The sequence below is a fragment of the Arachis ipaensis genome, chromosome B8 (assembly GCF_059453495.1).
Source record: "Arachis ipaensis isolate K30076 ecotype BB chromosome B8, ASM5945349v1, whole genome shotgun sequence".
NCBI lineage: Eukaryota > Viridiplantae > Streptophyta > Magnoliopsida > Fabales > Fabaceae > Arachis > Arachis ipaensis.
This window is the reverse complement of record NC_142443.1, coordinates 90669542-90680292: the sequence shown is the minus strand read 5'-3', so window position 1 is coordinate 90680292 and position 10751 is coordinate 90669542.

Genomic DNA, 10751 nt, shown 5'->3' with positions numbered 1-10751 from the left:
ACAGAGAGTAGTTTTCAATTTCCCATCCCCCAAAAGTTGCTTTCTAATTCAAAACTACCCCTATATATACTACTCTTCTGATCTTCTAGTTGGTTCTTCAAGTCTTGGATATGGGCCTTTGGATCTTGAGTTTGAAGCAGTTATACTCTTCAGTGGGCTTAGCTTTACTTGCAGAGAGAAAGTGTGAAGTATGCAGGGTGTTTAGCTCAAGACGTTAGTGGCGTTAACGTTAAGTGAGAGTGTGGGTTCGAGAACATTAGTGGCAATCACCTTTTTCACTAACGTTCCTGACCCAGGGATGATCCACGTTAACTTCAACGTTAGTGGCACCAACGTGACCACTAACGTTGCCTCTTGGTCCTTCGCACACATTATTGGGGCTCACCTTTTTCAATAACGTTGAGAGTCCTCCCTTCCCCTTATGTTAGAGTCCACGTTAGCTTAGTTAACGTGGCTCTTAACGTAGGCTTGCCAATCCTTCGAGAACGTTAGTGACACTTACCTTTGTCACTAACGTTCCAAGGTGCCCCTTCTTCCTACGTTAGAGTCCACGTTAACTAAGTTAATGTTGCTTCTAACTTGGTAATGATAGCCATCTCCAACGTTAGTGACAAAGGTGAGTGTCACTAACGTTGGCTCATCATCCTATCCTCAATGTTAGGTTCCACGTTAACTAAGTTAACGTGGGAGTTAACGTGGCTCATGGTGGCTCATTGTGGCTCATTCCAACATTAGTGACAAAGGTGAGTGTCACTAACGTTGGCGATTGTTGGCTTTCTCTACGTTAGCTTCCACGTTAACTAAGTTAATGTGGGAGTTAACATAGCTCAAGGTGGCTTGGCCCAACGTTAGTGACAATGATGATTGTCACTAACGTTGGCCACTCTTTTGCTTCCCAACGTTAGAGTCCACGTTAACTAAGTTAACGTAGAGGCTAACGTGGCCAATATGAGCTTGGTCCAACGTTAGTGACAAAGGTGAGTGTCACTAACGTTGGCTCCACTTTCTTTCTTCCACGTTAGAGTTCACGTTAACTTAGTTAACGTGAAGTTCACGTTAACTTAGTTAACGTGAAGTTCACGTTAACTTAGTTAACGTGACTCTTAACGTGGGCTATAATGACTTCGAGGACGTTATTGGCGATTACTTTTCTCATTAACGTTGCAAGCTAGCTCCCATTCCACGTTAGTGGTCATGTTAGTTAGACTAACGTGGCTGCTAACGTGGTTCTTTCTTGCTTCCTTTGTCCTGAAATCAAGCAATAAAGTGCATCAATGTTCTAATCCACATCTTGAGACCTGCATCATCTAATTTGTCATATAATTCATGCATAATTCTCATAAAACCATGTAAAGTGCACCATGTTTTCTCGAAAACTTGCTTATTTCCTAAGAAAATGCATGAAACTACCCTAAAACAGTAAAGAAAAGGTCAGTGAAACTGGCCAAAATGCCCCGACATCACAACACCAAACTTAAAGCTTGCTTGTCCCTAAGCAAGTACTGGAACAAGAGAATGATGAATGAAATGCCAAGAGAAATGAGTCATTATTGTGGAAGTTATGTCCTTGGTTTTATGGTGGTTTCATGCATAGCAACTTAGGTTCATTCCTTCACTGGCTTTCAGACCTTTATCATGTCCTGGAATACTCACTTGACTGCACCTTATGAAACTTTTATTCATTGATCCTTTTTGTCATTTCAGGACTTATTTGTGTTCTTAGACTTGGTGCTCTGTGAGGGGGCGACTCTTTAAGATAAGCTTTCAGCCAGCACTCCCGAACCAGTTGGTTCAAGGTGCTAGGTGTTGAGACACCCCTAAGGGCTTACTCCCTCAAGTCTCTTTCCCCCATACATACACACCACAGGCACATGGTTTGTTATTTTCTTTCTTGAGACCTTGGTGTCCAGCACCTCTTTGGGTTACTAAGCGTTCTGTAGCAAAGGTTACTCTTGATAGTGGACTTTCAGCTGATAATCCCGAGTTAGTTAACCCAAGTTACCAAGTAATAAGGCACCCCTAAGAGCTTATTCATCCAAGTAAATCCCATACACAGGAACACCACAGACACTTGCCCCAAGATTCAAACCCTTGGTGCCTAGCCTTATTTCTTACTCTTTTTCTTTTATTCTTTAACTTTCATTTTTCTTTCCCTTTTTCTTATTGGGATCTTGTTATTCAGCTAGTCTCATGGGGTGTGTTTCAAGCATATGATTCAGGACAGATAGTTGCCTTCCCACCTTATTAGTGAACCAACTTAGCTAATCTATTACCACACCACAAATCTAGGAACTTACTCCACAATATGAATTCCACTCTGGTCTTTGATAACACACATTCTCTTTTTATTTGATTAAAAAGGGGACAAGCGTACCAATAAGCAAGGTGAAGATGCAGCAGGTATCGTGGACAACACACATATGACAAAAGCAATAAAAACAAACATTAAATTCTAATGAGTTAAACAAATGAGTAACTATTAATCAAGGGCACCTTGGGACTTCCAATTTTTTTTTTTTAGCATTTCAAGTATATGGAATTAAGTAACAATACGACCTTCGGGTGATGGTTTCTAGCTGTCCCCTTGTTGTCATCATCCATAGTTTTTGCTCCTTCACTTCCTCGGATGATGGTGCACCATTTTCTCAGAAGGCTCCTATAAAGTTATTGGAAGTTGCTTGTTCCCAAAGCACTTGAGAAATAGTTAGCTTGTATGTATGCTTGTGAATTTTTGAACTTAATTTGGTGTGTGAACACCAAACTTAGTTCCTTGCCTAGTACAACAGATTGCATACTTGTAGAGAGCCTCATACGTTGTTATTAACTAAGCAACTATTAACTAAAGACTAAACTACTGCTAAGTGGTTCCCCTGATTAGTTGGAGCTAGCATTTTGCCATTGGAGTGAGGTGTGATTCTAACTAATATCTTCGGTGGAACACCAAACTTAGAATTACACTTTCATTCTTGGATTGTTTTGGTGTGAAACACCAAACTTAGCTCCTTGTAATACAGGGGAAACAACTTGTGGTCTTTATTCAAATAACGACGAAAAAGAAACTACCTTAGGTTGAGTTGCCTCCCAACAAAGCGCTCTTTTAGCGTCGCTAGCTCGACGATCTGCCTCCATCAGGGTGGTTGGTAGTGTTTCAAGTCCTCCCCCCTTGCAGTAAATCTATCTCCATTGGCTTCATCAAGGATCTCCACATGTTCCAAGGAGAGAATTCTGTTGATGGTAAAAACTTTAGGTAGCTGAGATGGGATGGTGGGGAGATCAGGGGGAATGGCTGGGAAGTAAGCTGAGATTACTTTATCCCCTGGAGAGAAGTCCTCTGTGGGGATATTCTTGTTTCTCTACCTCCTTGGTACCTTCTTCTTTGTTCCTTTTGATGTTGCCTTGCTCTTTGTGCCCTCCTCTTCCAAAGAGATTTTGTTGCTGGTCTTATATAACTCTGGTGGTTTAGGTTCCTCTTGATTTTCCTTGAGCTGTGTCAGCTTCTGAACGCCTTGTTCATCAACTAAGCGGATTCCCAAATGTGCTGGTTGTGCTTCAGTGCCTATTTCTTCCTTCAGTATCTCACTGTGATCTTTGCTTGTTTCTTTGTTCTCTTGATCTGTTTCTTGTGAGGGCTTAAAAATATTAAAAGTGAGTTGTTCATCATGGATCCTCAAAATTAGCTCCCCTCGCTCTACATCTATAAGTGCTCTGGATGTAGCTAGGAATGGTCTTCCCAATATGATTGGGTGTAGGTGACTCTCTTCCATGTCCAATATGACAAGGTCTGTGGGAAGGAAGTATTTCCCAACCTTCACCAGTGCATTTTCAACCACTCCTACTGCTTGTTTTTGAGTTTTGTCAGCCAGCCTGATAACTACATCTGTGGGTATTATCTCATTGATCTGCAGCCTCTTCACAAGGGATAAAGGCATTAAGTTGATGCTTGCTCCCAAATCGCAGAGTTCTTTATCAAACATTGTTTCTCCTATAGCACAGGGGATGTAGAAACTCCCTCGGTCCTTCCTTTTTGTAGGCAACTCTGGTTGAATGAGAGCACTGCACTCCTTATTAATCACTATTGTTTGTCCTCCCTTGAGTGAGCTTTTCTTGGTTAGCAGCTTCTTCATATACTTGATGTATGATGGCATTTGTTGGAGAGCCTTGATGAATGGTATGTTTACATGGAGGGATGCAAACAGGTCCAGAAACCTTGAGTATATTCTCTTCTCTACAGCACCATTGAGTAATTGGGGAAAAGGTGCATAGAGTTTCAGCAGCTCCTTCTGTGTCAGCTCTTTTTGTGAAATTTTGGGTTCTTGGTGATCCTTTTCCTGTTTCTCTGCTGATGTCTCTCCAACTTGTTCTAACGGCTTGTTTTGCTTTTCCCCAGTGTCCTTATTACTTATAGTAACCATCTTGCAATCTTGCCATCTGACTTTCTTTGCTTCACCTCTCGAATTTTTCTCTGTGTCACTTGGGAAGCTATCAGTAGGTTTGGAAATCTTTTCAGGTAAGTATCCCACTTGAAATTCCAGCCTCTTGATGGTGTCTCCCTGGTTCTTGATACTAGCTCGCACCTCCTCTTTGAATACCTTATTATCTTGAATCTCTTTGCACATGCCTGACGTTAGGGTTTTTTACCAGTAAAGAGATTCATAGAAACAGTTGCGTTGTAGATATAGTCTCTAAACTGACAAAAATCCCTTCGTACAAACATTTTGGGTGTCACAAGTAACAAACCCCTTTAAAAATTGTTAACCGAGTATTCAAACCTCGGGTCGTCTTCTCAAGGAACTGCGAGGAAGTATGTTCTTATTATTGGCTATAAATGTTGTAATCGGGGTTTAGAAGATGAGAAGCAAGTAATTTAAATGACAAGTAAAGAAAATGGCAATTAAAATAAATAAATACTGTAAAGCAGACTTTTGGCAAGATAAGGGAAATTAGAGGTCCAACTTAGTTATCTCTCTCAACTATAATGAAAGTTGAATCTAAACTCCACTTGGTCAACCTTTACCAGGGCAAAGGAAAGTCAAGGGACTAATTAAATTGATCTCTGAATCCTATTTGTTTCCTAAGAAAAGGTTGGGATTACTTAAGTTTAGCTCAATTAGCAAGATAACGATTATCAATTATGTTGAGTTTAATAACTGTTGAGTTACTAAATTCTTAACCAGAATCAAAAGAGGAAAAAGTAAAATTGCTGGAATAATAAAAATATCCTTAGATGGGACATAATGATAACTTAAATCAAAGAGAACAATCATAAACTAAAAATACCTCAGTTATCATTAATTCAAATAGCAGTCTATAACATGGAAGAATTCTTAAATCAAATTATAATAATCAATTCAAATGTTAGAATAAATAAATAAAAGTAAAACTAAAATAAAAGAACATTAAACCTGGGATCCAGAGTTACTCTTAAAACAAGAAGAAATCCTAAATCCTAAAAGAGAGAGAGAGAAGATCTCCCTCTCAACTAAATCTAAATCATTGAAAACTAAAATTATGCGAGCTCTCTTTGAATGGATGCATTCCCACGCTTTATAACCTCTGGTCTATGCTGTCTGTACTTGGATCTGGGCCAAAAAGGGCTTCAGAATTCGCTGGGGGCGTATTCTGTAAATTCTGATACGTGGCCTCTGTAACGCGTCCGCGTGGGTCACGCGGTCGCGTCATTTGGAGCTTTTCCTTTCCACGCGGTCACGTCAGTCATGCGACCGCGTAATGTGTGTTCTGCTTAAGGCGCACGGTCACGTCAGTCATGCGGCCGCGTCACTGCTAATTCGTGCTTGGCACGCGATCGCGTCATCCATGCGATCGCGTGAATACCAATTTCCTTAAAGCTCTGTTTTGCTTTCTCCTTCCATTTTAGTATGTTCCCTTTTCCATCCTTTAAGTCATTCTGCCTTAGGAAATCTGAAACTATTCAACACACTGATCATGGCATCGAATGGAAACAAAGGTAATTAAAATAATTAATTTTTAACGCTTAGAAAACATGTTTTTCACAATATGACATAATAAGGAAGGGAAGGTAAGACCATGCAATTAATGTGAATAAGTAGGTGAAGAGTTGAATAAATCACTCTAATTAAGCACAAAAGAACTCATGAAATATGGGTTTATCAACCTCCCCACACTTAAACACTAGCATGTCCTCATGCTAAATCCAAGGTAAATAATTAAGGTTAAAGTGATGGAATGTTATGAAATGCAACCTATGCTAAATGCATCTACCTAATGAGTCATGCAATTCTAATTCATCCACTCATATATAAAGCCTACATGTAGTCAAATTATTTCACATTCTCAAGGAGATATATATACATATATAGCTAGCCCTCAAATAATAAAGCACTTTTTGCAAATGAGAGAAAAAAAAACTTGCAAGACAATCAGGGATAAATGTTAATGAGCTTTTGAACCCTCACTGGATTTTGTGTTTTCTCTCTAATCACTTAGTGTTTATTGGGTTAATCACTCTATTCTTCTTTTTATTCTTCCTTTCTATAACCTTGTTTTTCGTCTAACCAATCAACAATTATAGAACATAGTCATACCAAAACTAATGAGGTCTTTAATTAAGGTTGTAATGGGGTCAAGGCAGAGGGTAAGGATATATGTATAAGGCTAAGTGAGCTAATAAGTGAATCCTTAATTAGACTAAGATCTCACCTAACATACATACTTAGTAAAACAATGCTTCTTTACCTATTTTCCCTATTTTCTCACTTTTGATGTCACATGCTCATGTTTCAATTCTTGTTTTTATCCCATGTGCATTGCTTTTTATTGGGGAGTTCTTTTTTGTATCCCCTTATTTACATGCTTGAAAACTAACTTTTTTTTTGAATACACATGGTAATTTTAATTAATTTGAATTTTCATGAGTCTGCTTCCCAAATTTTTTAGTTGCTTTATTCTTTTTAATTTTTCTACCTTTTGTCTTTATCAACTATGTTCCCAATAAGTTTCCCACATTTTACTCTATTTATAATTTTCTATCTTAAGCTAACCAAGGATTCACTTGGGATTTTCTTTTGTTTTTCTGCTTAAGGCTAGTAATTTGGCTAAAATAGAATAAGGGGGTTTTAAAAAGCTCAAAGGGGGCTAACAAAGGTGATTTAAAAGGTAGGCTAATTTGGGATAAGTGAGTTAAAATCAAATGATGGCCTCAATCATTATTTTGAGATGTACCTATATTCTATAATCAGACATATAGACTAAAACAAAGTAAAGAACACCAGAATAAGAAAGAAGGTTGGAACACACAGAAATAAAAATTATGGTTTGAATGTAACCATATAGTTAAGCTCAAAACTTACAGGCTATGTGTTCTCTAGCTGAAAAATCATTTATCACTTATGTATGTCATGCAGGTTTAGTTAAAATTCTCATTATTCTCTTAAAAAGTAATTTAGGGTAGCCTTTGAAGTTTTAATGTTTCTCCTTGATGAAATGTTGTCAGTTTAACTACATCATGTAATGCTATATAGACAAGGTTTTATAGATCTAAATCTATTATGTTCAAGTTCCTAGCTTACTCTTTTTATATTTGTCAATTTAAACTAAGCTATAATTAAGCTATCTTATGTAAAAAGGGTAAACTATACTAATTGATCCACTAATAAGTTAGAATTGCAAACTAAACTAAATAACTAAAATGAACTAAATAACTAAAATATGAACAAAAAATGCAAAATGCAGAAAATAGAGTAAAATACACAATTAGCAATGTATAAGTACTCAGAAAATAACAATAAAAGAAAAAGAGAAAAATACAGAAAAATATCCAAAATAAAAGAAAAAGTATGTAGTAGTTCACCAAAATAAACGCCAGAGATGGCGACCTCCCCACAATTAAAATGAAGCATCGTCCCCGATGCTCAATCAAGCCAGGTGTGAAGGAGTGTCATCACTGGTAGGGATGGTAGCTGGGGTCTCTGTGGCGGTGGTGGGCTGAGAGTCTGGCTGCTGTAGAGGGGGGACTGACTGGATCGGGATCTCCGGATCTGCAGCCTCAAGCCGAGGTGGGGCCTCCTGCTGTGGTGTAGCGTGCTCTGTGCCTGCCTGCTGATGAGGCTCCTCCTCGTGCTCATCCTCCTCCTCCTCTGATGGCTCTGATGGTGTGTCGGGCTCGGAGGGGATGTCGGCGACCTGTCTGATCATCAGCTTCAGATGGGAATAGCGTCGCCTGCTACGACGCTCCAACCTCTCATACCGGCGCCTGTTACGGTGCTCCATCTGATCAAGCTAGCGGAATAGACGGTGCACGAGGCGATAAACCGGCTCAGAGGCGGGTGGAGGTGTAGTGGTGGCAGCAGGGGTAGCTGGGGCAGCTGTGGATGAAGAGGGTCCAGCAAACGGAGGGGCTGTCTCATCAGTAACAGTGACAGGTGGTGGTCTGTAGCCCAAAGCAAGGAAGTTCCTGCTGTGAGGGATGATCTTCCTGCAGTCCACTGCTGGTGGTCGCTCATCGGCATCCTCCCAAGGCACATCAGCCTGACGGCCTAGCCGTGTAACCAGATAAGGAAAGGGGAGGGTGCCTCGGACGTGGACCCTGGCCATATAATGTCGGATAAAATGAGGCAAGTACAGGTCCTTACCCTCCAGCACACACCAGAGGAGGGTGATCATGGCAACCGGGATCTTAGTCTCATGAGTACTCGGCATCACATAGTTGCTCAAGATCTGATGCCATAGCTGAGCCTCATCATTCAAGTGTACTTTATTGATCCCTCTAGGCATAGTGGTGTCCTGACCCATCTCCCAAGGAACAGCAGGGTCGAGAGCTATCCGTGCCTTCACAGCATCCCAATCAAACCTCATCTGGCCCATGTTCTCCTCAGCCTGTGCATAACCATCTGGCTGATCGGACTTGGCTGGGAGCTGGAGAATGGTCTCTATGGCTTCCTCAGTGACTAGAATTTGCTTTCCCCTTAGGTTCACTGCATCTAGGATAGTAAGGTAGTAGTTCCAATAGAATTCCCGGACCCAAGATGCATTGACCTCTGTCAGTGGTCTCTCCAGAAAGAACCAGCCCCTTTGCTTGATTTGCTCAGTAGTGTATTGCTGGAGGGCTTCTGGAATCTTCAAGGTACGTTCCAGGTATAGATTTCTGGAGTTTGCAAAAGTCGGGTACTTCAGCTCACAGTACCGGTTTGCAAATTTTATAGGATCAGTCGAAGGGAGCAGCTGGTCAGCTTTTTCTTGCTGTGTGAAGTTCTTCTCCCGCCATGAGGAATCATGCATTAGAGCAATGATGGACTGGGAGGAATCTCCTCTCTTGCGCTTGCCAGTAGCCTTGCCTTTGCCTTTCATTTGTGAGGCAGACATCCTGAAAAACAGAAAACCAGGAAATGGATAAAATAGGAAAGCAAATAGGAAATTTAAACAAAGGAAACTCAAAGCGGTAAGGGAGAGATAGAATAAGGAAAATGAGTAATTGAAATGTGATTGAATTAATGTTAAAAGGAGAGAAAAAAATTAATATGCCATAGTGAGAAAGTTAGAGGAAGTGAAAGTAATCAGAAAAGAGATCAGGAGGGATAGTATGGTAAAAAGAAATTAGTAAATTAAAATTAGTGAGTTAGGAAAGTAAGTGGCATAGAAAAAAAATTCCATATAACAAGGATTCACAGGTAAGAATAGAAGTACTCATAATCGAATAAAGGGAACAGGGTGATGCTGATTCGAATAGAAATAAAGAAATCAGAAATTGGAATCAGTGAATCACAAATGCAGGTTATGAACCAGGAAATCAAAGAGGATAAGAAAGTGGCCCTAGCATTCATGAAATGGTTTGGGGGAAGCAGAGTAAAACAGAGTTTCCAAACCAAAACAAGAATGAAAACAATTTTCAAAAAATATGGGCAGCATTCCGGCTAAAATTGGATTGTCCCGGAAAATAAACAGCAATCATATTAGTTCATATGAATTAAAAAAAATCAAGCTGCATGTACATAGATATAAAATAAATATAAAAACTCAATGTAAACAGTAGCAACATACAAGAAAGCAGCATATGAAACATGATTATAGCAGCAACATATTTGCACATAGGATAAAACAGAAGTAAGAACAGTGCAAGTAAACAGACCTAGATCCACTAACCACAGCCTAAGCTACCTAACAACCTAAAAATCCACTACAACATGCAAGTCTAGCTATCCTAATCATGAACATAAATGGAATAAAAAAATACAGAAAAGTGACGAACGGATAAAAAGGATTGCGTGTTGCAGAACCTGGTAAGCGGAAGGGGTGGAACAGGGGAGAAGGTGGCTGCGGCGGCGTCCGGTGCGGTGGTAGTGCATGGCGTCACGGTGGCGGCTGAGGGGGTAGTGGCAGAAGGGGTTTGTTAGGGTTAGTGAGAGAGGAAGAGGATAGCGGAAGGGAGGGCGGTGGTTGTTGCTGGCTGAAGGGGGTGGATGGCGGAGAGGGGGGCGCGACTGGATGGCCGGCGGTGGCTGGGCGGTGCTCGCGGAGGCAGTGGTGGAGAGGGGAGGAGAGAGGAGGAAGGGAGAAGAAGGGAGGGGAGGGGGTTGGGGCGGCGGTATATGGGGTGGCGGCGGCGTATGGGTGGCAGGCGGTGGCGGCTGGGTGGTGCTGGGTGGTGGTTGGGGGGGAAAGGGAGCAGAGAGGAGGAGGGTTGGGGGTGGGGGGCTCACGACTGATAGGGTTCGTGGGCTGGGGGGTTATATTTTCGAATCCACGCGGCCGCGTGGGGCACGCGGTCACGTGGTTGG